This window comes from Mandrillus leucophaeus, unplaced genomic scaffold (assembly GCF_000951045.1).
Source record: "Mandrillus leucophaeus isolate KB7577 unplaced genomic scaffold, Mleu.le_1.0 Scaffold54, whole genome shotgun sequence".
Lineage (NCBI taxonomy): Eukaryota > Metazoa > Chordata > Mammalia > Primates > Cercopithecidae > Mandrillus > Mandrillus leucophaeus.
The window spans coordinates 2,097,340-2,104,941 of record NW_012105808.1 but is presented as its reverse complement, the minus strand read 5'-3'; the positions used below and the strand labels follow the sequence as shown (position 1 = coordinate 2,104,941).

General features: G+C 57.9%; 1 pseudogene; it reads right to left on the bottom strand.

Annotated features, from left to right (window-relative positions):
• Positions 1 to 112: 112 nt before the first annotated feature.
• The window catches only part of LOC105552008, a 14,762-nt pseudogene continuing 7,272 nt past the window's right edge, over positions 113 to 7,602 (bottom strand).

Here is a 7,602-nt window from a genome sequence, read left to right as displayed (position 1 = left end):
TATTTTTATATAAATAATAAAAGATGGCATGAAAATATGATTTACCAGCATGGCAGAGCTTTTTGGCATTGCCTAGATTTTGCCCCCAAGGTGAGTGCCTCATGGCCTCACCCTAGTCTCGGCCCCCACAGTCCTGACACTTAGGATGACGACGAAGACAGCGATGATTTAAAACGTGGCCGATGGTCGAGGGGTCGCACGTGCCCGCGGTGTCTCGTCTGGATCCTTTTATGTCCCTCTCCATGAATATATTCTCCACGGAGAAGTCCCTGCCCTCCCTCCTGTTTTCTGACCGGGAGACCAGACCTAGGAGGTCAGACGGCCAGTGTGAGGTCCCTGGAGCCCGTCCTGAGCCTGGTCCTCTGGGACATGCACGTGCTGGCCAACAGCAGCGCGGCTGGATGGCAGGTGGCACGGAGCTGCCTGGGCAGGGCTCAGGTGTCTCCAGGCTGCAGGCTCAAGCTGCCAGCCACGTGGCCACGTGCCGTGGGGATTAGGTCCCTGTGCTGCAGCATCTGCTTGGAGGGATGACAAGAAGCTCCAGCAATGACATCAGGCAGCTCTCGTCGAGCCCTGGCTAAGTCCCCTGGCCCTGTTCCCAGCAGCCCAGCTATCCCCACCACTGACGCCTCCCCAGTCCTCAGCTCCCCTACTCAGTGACTCAGCAGACACCTCTCCCGTGCCCCCTGCAGGCCAGGTCCACTGCTGCAATTCCTTCAGTTCTCCTAGGATCCCTGGGGAGCAGGGCTCATTGTCCCCATTTTATAGGTGGGGAAACTGAGGCTTGGCAACCAAAAGATGCGGCAATGCCCAGGGGCTGGTCAGAAGCAGAGTGGGATTGGAGTCACGAGACTCTGGCCACAGAGCAGCTGGTGGTCCGTCAGGCTGTGCGGGCAACCTGCTCATTGGCACAGGCCCCTCAGAACCCAGCAGGGCCACGGTCATCCTCCCTGGGGGATAGTCACAGAAGCTGGGGCTTGGTGAGGAGGTGGGCAGAGGTGGTCGGGCGCGGTGGCTCCTGCCTGTAATCCCAGCACTTTAAGAGGCTGAGGTGGGCAGAGATCACTTGAGGTCAGGAGTTCAAGGCCAGCCTGGACAACATGATGAAACCACGACTCTACCAAAAAATTAAAAAATTAGCCGGGTGTGGTGGTGGGCGCCTGTAATCCCAGCTACTCGGGAGGCTGAGACAGGAGAGTCAGTTGAACCCAGGAGGCAGAGGTTGCAGTGAGCTGAGATCGTGCCACAGCGCTCCAGCCTGGGCAACAGAGCAAGACTCCGTCTCAAAAAAAGCCAGCAAGGAGGGTCGCCACGGGGGCTGGATGAGACGGTGCCTCCCAGCAGCTCCTTCTCCTGCGTTCTACCCACTTCCTGTGAGCCGGTCTCAACCCAAACCCTCTTCCCCCATCCCACAAGGATTCTGAGAGTCAGGGCACCCCAGCCCCGAGGCAGCCACATTTCCCCTTTCCACTGAGAGCTGCGAGAGGTCTCGGCACTTCCTGGGGCAGTCCAGGACTTGGCGGTGTTTCTGCATCAGCAAGAAAAGGCGTAATGGAATTTGGATAGACAAGAAAAGGGGATGTAAGCGTGAGCAAAACCACACACTCCATCTCATTGTTAGAAATTCCATGCGTGTCATCAAAACCTCATCTTGGGACAGAGGCCAAGACGAACTCACTGTCACAAGGCACTTTGTGCACAGCAAGTGTGCTGGCGTCCCTGTCACCCCCACCCTCACCCCGGGTCTGCTGGCTGACCCTGGACACAGCAGCCTTGTGGTTCTTCCCTCCTGGTCAGCTGGTGCCTGGTGCCTGGTAGCTGCAGCCGTGGTAGCTGCAGTGGTGCCTCTCCGGAAGGTTCTGGAGGAGAGACTGAAATTCCCATGCTTAGGCTCACAATGCCCCATGCGAACCTCCAGATGAAAACGCAGCCCCAGCCAGGTGTGGTGGCTCAAGCCTGTCATCCCAGCACTTTGGGAGGCCGAGGCGGGCGGATCACGAGGTCAGGAGTTCAAGACCAGCCTGGCCAAGATAGTGAAACCCCATCTCTACTAAAAATACAAAAATTAGCCAGGTGTGGTGGCGGGTGCCTGTAATCCCAGCTTCTCGGGAGGCTGAGGCAGGAGAATCGATTGAACCCAGGAGGCGGAGGTTGCAGTGAGCCAAGATTGCACCACTGCGCTCCAGCCTGGGCAACAGAGCAAGACTCCGTCTCAAAAAAAGCCAGCAAGGAGGGTCGCCACGGGGGCTGGATGAGACGGTGCCTCCCAGCAGCTCCTTCTCCTGCGTTCTACCCACTTCCTGTGAGCCGGTCTCAACCCAAACCCTCTTCCCCCATCCCACAAGGATTCTGAGAGTCAGGGCACCCCAGCCCCGAGGCAGCCACATTTCCCCTTTCCACTGAGAGCTGCGAGAGGTCTCGGCACTTCCTGGGGCAGTCCAGGACTTGGCGGTGTTTCTGCATCAGCAAGAAAAGGCGTAATGGAATTTGGATAGACAAGAAAAGGGGATGTAAGCGTGAGCAAAACCACACACTCCATCTCATTGTTAGAAATTCCATGCGTGTCATCAAAACCTCATCTTGGGACAGAGGCCAAGACGAACTCACTGTCACAAGGCACTTTGTGCACAGCAAGTGTGCTGGCGTCCCTGTCACCCCCACCCTCACCCCGGGTCTGCTGGCTGACCCTGGACACAGCAGCCTTGTGGTTCTTCCCTCCTGGTCAGCTGGTGCCTGGTGCCTGGTAGCTGCAGCCGTGGTAGCTGCAGTGGTGCCTCTCCGGAAGGTTCTGGAGGAGAGACTGAAATTCCCATGCTTAGGCTCACAATGCCCCATGCGAACCTCCAGATGAAAACGCAGCCCCAGCCAGGTGTGGTGGCTCAAGCCTGTCATCCCAGCACTTTGGGAGGCCGAGGCGGGCGGATCACGAGGTCAGGAGTTCAAGACCAGCCTGGCCAAGATAGTGAAACCCCATCTCTACTAAAAATACAAAAATTAGCCAGGTGTGGTGGCGGGTGCCTGTAATCCCAGCTACTCGGGAGGCTGAGGCAGGAGAATCGCTTGAACCCAGGAGGCAGAGGTTGCAGTGAGCCGAGATCGGGCCACTGCACTCCAGCCTGGGTGACAGGGACTCTGCAGATGGGATTGAGTGAAGAACCCCCCCCCCCCGCCCGGTCGCCAGAGCACCACCCTGGATGACCCAGAGGGCGCAGTGACCTCACAGGATCCTCATGAGAGGAGGCAGGAGGCTGAGAGTCAGAGGGAGACTGGAAGAGGCTGTGCTGTGTCTCGTGAAGGGAGAGGAAGGCGCCCGAGCCGAGGGATACCAGAGCCTCTAGAGGAAAGGCGGGAAAGGGATTCTGCCCTGGCGCCTCCAGGAGGGACCAGCCCTGCCCGTGCCTTGATTTTAACCCCATAAGGTGCATGTTGGACTCTGAGCTCGGTGCTGTGAAATGAGAAACATGTCATGTGCAGCAGCCACAATGTCACATTACACAATGAATGTCCAGGGAGCTGCCAGTGTGCCGAGAAGGGGTTTTAGTGCAGCCTGACTGTGCATGGATGGTTGCGATCAGGGGCTTCTCAGAGGGGATGACATCGGTGGGGCTTTGCAGGATGTGTAGGAGTCTGCTGGGGGACCTGAGTGGAGAAAGACCCACCTGTGCCGAGGTGGAAAGGCCTGGTACTGCCCTGTGGACTCTTCCCAACCCTCCTGCCCTTCAGCTCCCGAGCACCACCGTCACGAGGCCGGCGCGGCCCCTTGCCCTGGCCTGGGGCCAGGGTGACAGCATTTCCTCAGCCAGGAAGCCCAGAGCTGGAGTGACAGGAGCCACGGGGTTCAGTGTCCTGGCCCGGCCCCAGTTCCCGGGCTTGCAAACTCTCACATGACCGTGGTCATCCCCCACCCCCGCCGACCCCACCGCCGGGTGGACAGAGAGCAGCTTTTCTTTTCTCCCGCTCCCGTCACCGCGGAGACCAAACCCACAGTGGCGGCACGTCACCCTCTGTCATCGCGGCCTCTTTGTCTGAACAAGCTGGCTCATTCTTAGGCTCCAAGCTCCGGCCGAAGGCAGCGGCGGGACCTGCCCCGCTGGTCTATTTTTCACTTTCTCGTGGGCACCTCATTCATTCCTTCTCTTTAGCCCCTTCTAAATATAGCTGCCCCGGGGACCGATTTAGACTGGGAGCAAAGGGCCTGCACTGACAGGGACAGTCACAAGGCGCTGTTTTCCAGCCAGGGTGCGGCCCTCCCGTCCGTGTGGCAGAGGCCCCCCCACTGCAGCCCTGGGCCCCACGGCCCTGCCTTGAGGTCACAGAGCCACTAACGGTCAGAGCTGGCACGAAGGCCCCACACACAGCTGCCCTCCCAGGCCTTGCTGGGGTGACCTGGCCCTGGAGGGGCTGCAGGTGCGGGGAAGGGCCTATCCTGGGTGCAGGGTCTCTGCATGTAGACCCTGGGTGCTGATGGGGACCTGGGGTTCTGTGGAGGGGGCGGCAGTTGTAGCCAGTGTCAGACCTGTCTCTTGTATTAAAGCTTCCATGTCAGTCGGGCTCCCGGGGCTCTGCGTGGATCTGCCTCTTTGGCGTCCTGGTGAGAGCATGGCAGGGCATGGGGGGGGTCTGCATCCCAGCTGCCAGGGCACATATCAACGCCTGACCCTCGCCCTGTGCCTTCTCACCCTGATGGCCTGTGTCCGCTCTCGAAGCTGTGTGCACCTTTCTTTTTCGTTTGTTTGTTTTGTTTTGTTTTGTTTTGTTTTTGAGGCAGAGTCTGGCTCCGTTGCCCAGGCTAGAGTGCAGTGGCGCAATTTTGGCTCACCGCAACCTCCACCTCCCGGGTTCAAGCCATTCTCCTGCCTCAGACTCCCGAGTAGCTGGCATTACAGGTGCCCACCACCACTCCTGGCTAATTTTTTGGTATTTTTAGTAGAGAGGGAGTTTCACCATGTTGGCCAGGCTGGTCTCGAACTCCTGACCTCAGGTGATCCGCCTGCCTCGGCCTCCCAAAATTACAGGCATGAGTCACTGCACCTGGCCTTTTTTTTTTTTTTTTTTTTTTTTTTTTTTAAAGACAGGTTCACTCTTGTTGCTTAGGCTGGAATATAGTGGTGCAATCTTGGCTCATTGCAACCTCGCCTCCCAGGTTCAGGCGATTCTCCTGCCTCAGCCTCCTGAGCAGCTGGGATTACAGGCATGCGCTACCATGCCCAGCTAATTTAGAATTTTTTTATTAGAGACGGGGTTTCACTATGTTGACCAGGTTGGTCTTGAACCCCTGACATCAAATGATCCACCCACCTCGGTCTCCCAAAGTGCTGGGAATACAGATATGAGCCTCCGCGCCTGGCCTATGTGTGCACCTTTCTGCAGAGTCTAAACCAGGGTCCCCTAGGCCTGTAGACATGGGGGCAAGATCGTTCTCCGAGGTGGGGCTGTCCTGGGCAGTGCAGGGTGCTGAGCAGTGTCCCAGGCCTCCACCCACTCCAGGCCAGGAGCACCCCCCAGTTATGACAACCACAGATGTCCCCAGACATCGCCCAGGGGCCCCTGGGGGGCAGAATTACCTCTAGGTGAAACCCCCAGAGATAGAGGATTCCATGGACCCTCAAGAGACTCTGCATCCCATGATCCTCTGCCTTGCTGAGGTCCCAGGAGGCTGCACACAAGGAAATCCACACTGAGTTGGGAGGGAGAGAGGAGGTGAATCCCAGGAGCTGGAGGTCCCCCTGGTTCACACTGTCTGCCCCATTGGGAGCTTATTCTGGTGTGGATGGGGATTGAACCCCATTTTCCCTAAATAATTAACTCAGGGTCTCCCCCCTCAGCACTGTGGACAGTGGGGTCAGATCCTTCTCTGGGGTGGGGCTGTCCTGGGCACTTACGGTTGCTGAGCAGCGTCCCTAGCCTCCACCCACTCCATGCCAGGCGCTCCCTCAACCCCGACAACCATAGATGTCCCAGGCATTGCCCAGGGTTTCCTGGTGAGGCTGAATCAACCCCCGTCCCCCATTAAGAGCCACTGTTGGCCCAGCATGATGGCTCGTGCCTAAAATCCCAGCGCTTTGGGAGGCGGAGGCGGGCAGATCACCTGAGGTCAGGAGTTTGAGACCAGCCTGGCCAACATGATGAAAACCCATCTCTACCAAAAATACAAAACTTAGCTGGACATGGTGGGGGCAGGGGGGCATCTGTAACCCCAGGTCCTCGGGAGGCTGAGGCAGGAGAATTGCTTGAACCCAGGAGGTGGAGGTTGCAGTGAGCCGAGATCGCGCCACCGTACACTGTCCTCAGGGGCTTCTGTGACATGCACGGAGGTCCGCATGGCTCCCGGGGGTGGGCATGGCTGAGGCCCTCATGCCCACAGCAGGTGTGCAGATGTGCACATTAATGCAGGTGCCCGGGGACACAGCTCTCTGCAAACCCAGCTGCCCCAGCCACGGTACGAGGGCAACTTGTTCCTCGCAGTGCCTCGGAGCCTTCTCTTCTCTCCCAAACTACTGTTCTGTTTTGTTTGGGTTTGGATCGTTTCCTCTCTAAACATAACACCCTGTCTCTTTTGTCTCTGAACACTGTGTTCTCAGAAGCAGTCATCCCTCCACGGTGAAGGGCTGACGTTTCCACTCCAAGCATTGTTTCCCCTCCCGCCAAATCTGGCTGCTGTTTTTGGTGCTTGGGGTTTATTTTTCTTCCCTTTTTCGTGGCAGGCAGAGGTTTGGAGGGGTGAAGGGGGGATTGCCAGGCCCCCAGGAGGAAAGAGTCCAGGAGCTCTGTGAGCTGTAAAGCTACTGGTTCTGGAAGTTTTAAAGCCAGATGAAGGCTGCTTCTGTTCTCACGTTGCTGCTGCAGGCCGGCCGCCCCTCCCGCCTTCAAGGCCACCTTCCCGGGGGCCTGACTCACCCCGGCACGGCACGGCACGCCGCGCCACACAAGGCTGGGTCTGCTTTGATGAGCAGACTGGAAAAGCGCAGCCTCCTCATTGTGGAACTGCCTGGAAGCCGCCAGAGGCTGCTCCGAGCTGGAATTCTCTGAGCCTGACTTCCTGTGCCGTCAGGAGAGCAAACGCACGCCCGGCTTAGGAGCCGGTTTACAGGAAGCAGCGGTGGGGGGACGGCTTGCTCAGCTCATAGAGAAGTCACCCTCTGCACGGGTTTTTGTGTTTTTTTGTTTTTTTGTTTTTTTTTTTTGAGACGGAGTCTCGCTCTGTCGCCCAGGCTGGAGTGAACTGCAAGCTCCACCTCCCAGGTTCACGCCATTCTCCTGCCTCAGCCTCCCTAGTGGTTGGGACTACAGGCGCCCGCCACCACACCCGGCTAATGTTTTGTATTTTTTGATAGAGACGGGGGTGGGGGGGTTCACCATGTTAGCCAGGATGGTCTCGATCTCCTGACCTTGTGGTCCACCCGCCTTGACCTCCCAAAGTGCTAGGATTCCAAGCGTGAACCACCGTGCCCAGCACTTTTTTTTTTTTTTGAGACGGAGTCTTGCTCTGTCCCTCAGGCTGGAGTGCAGTGGCACAATCCCCGCTCACTGCAACCTCCACCTCCCGGGTTCAAGTGATTCTCCTGCCTCAGCCTCCCAAGTAGCTGGGATTACAGGCACACG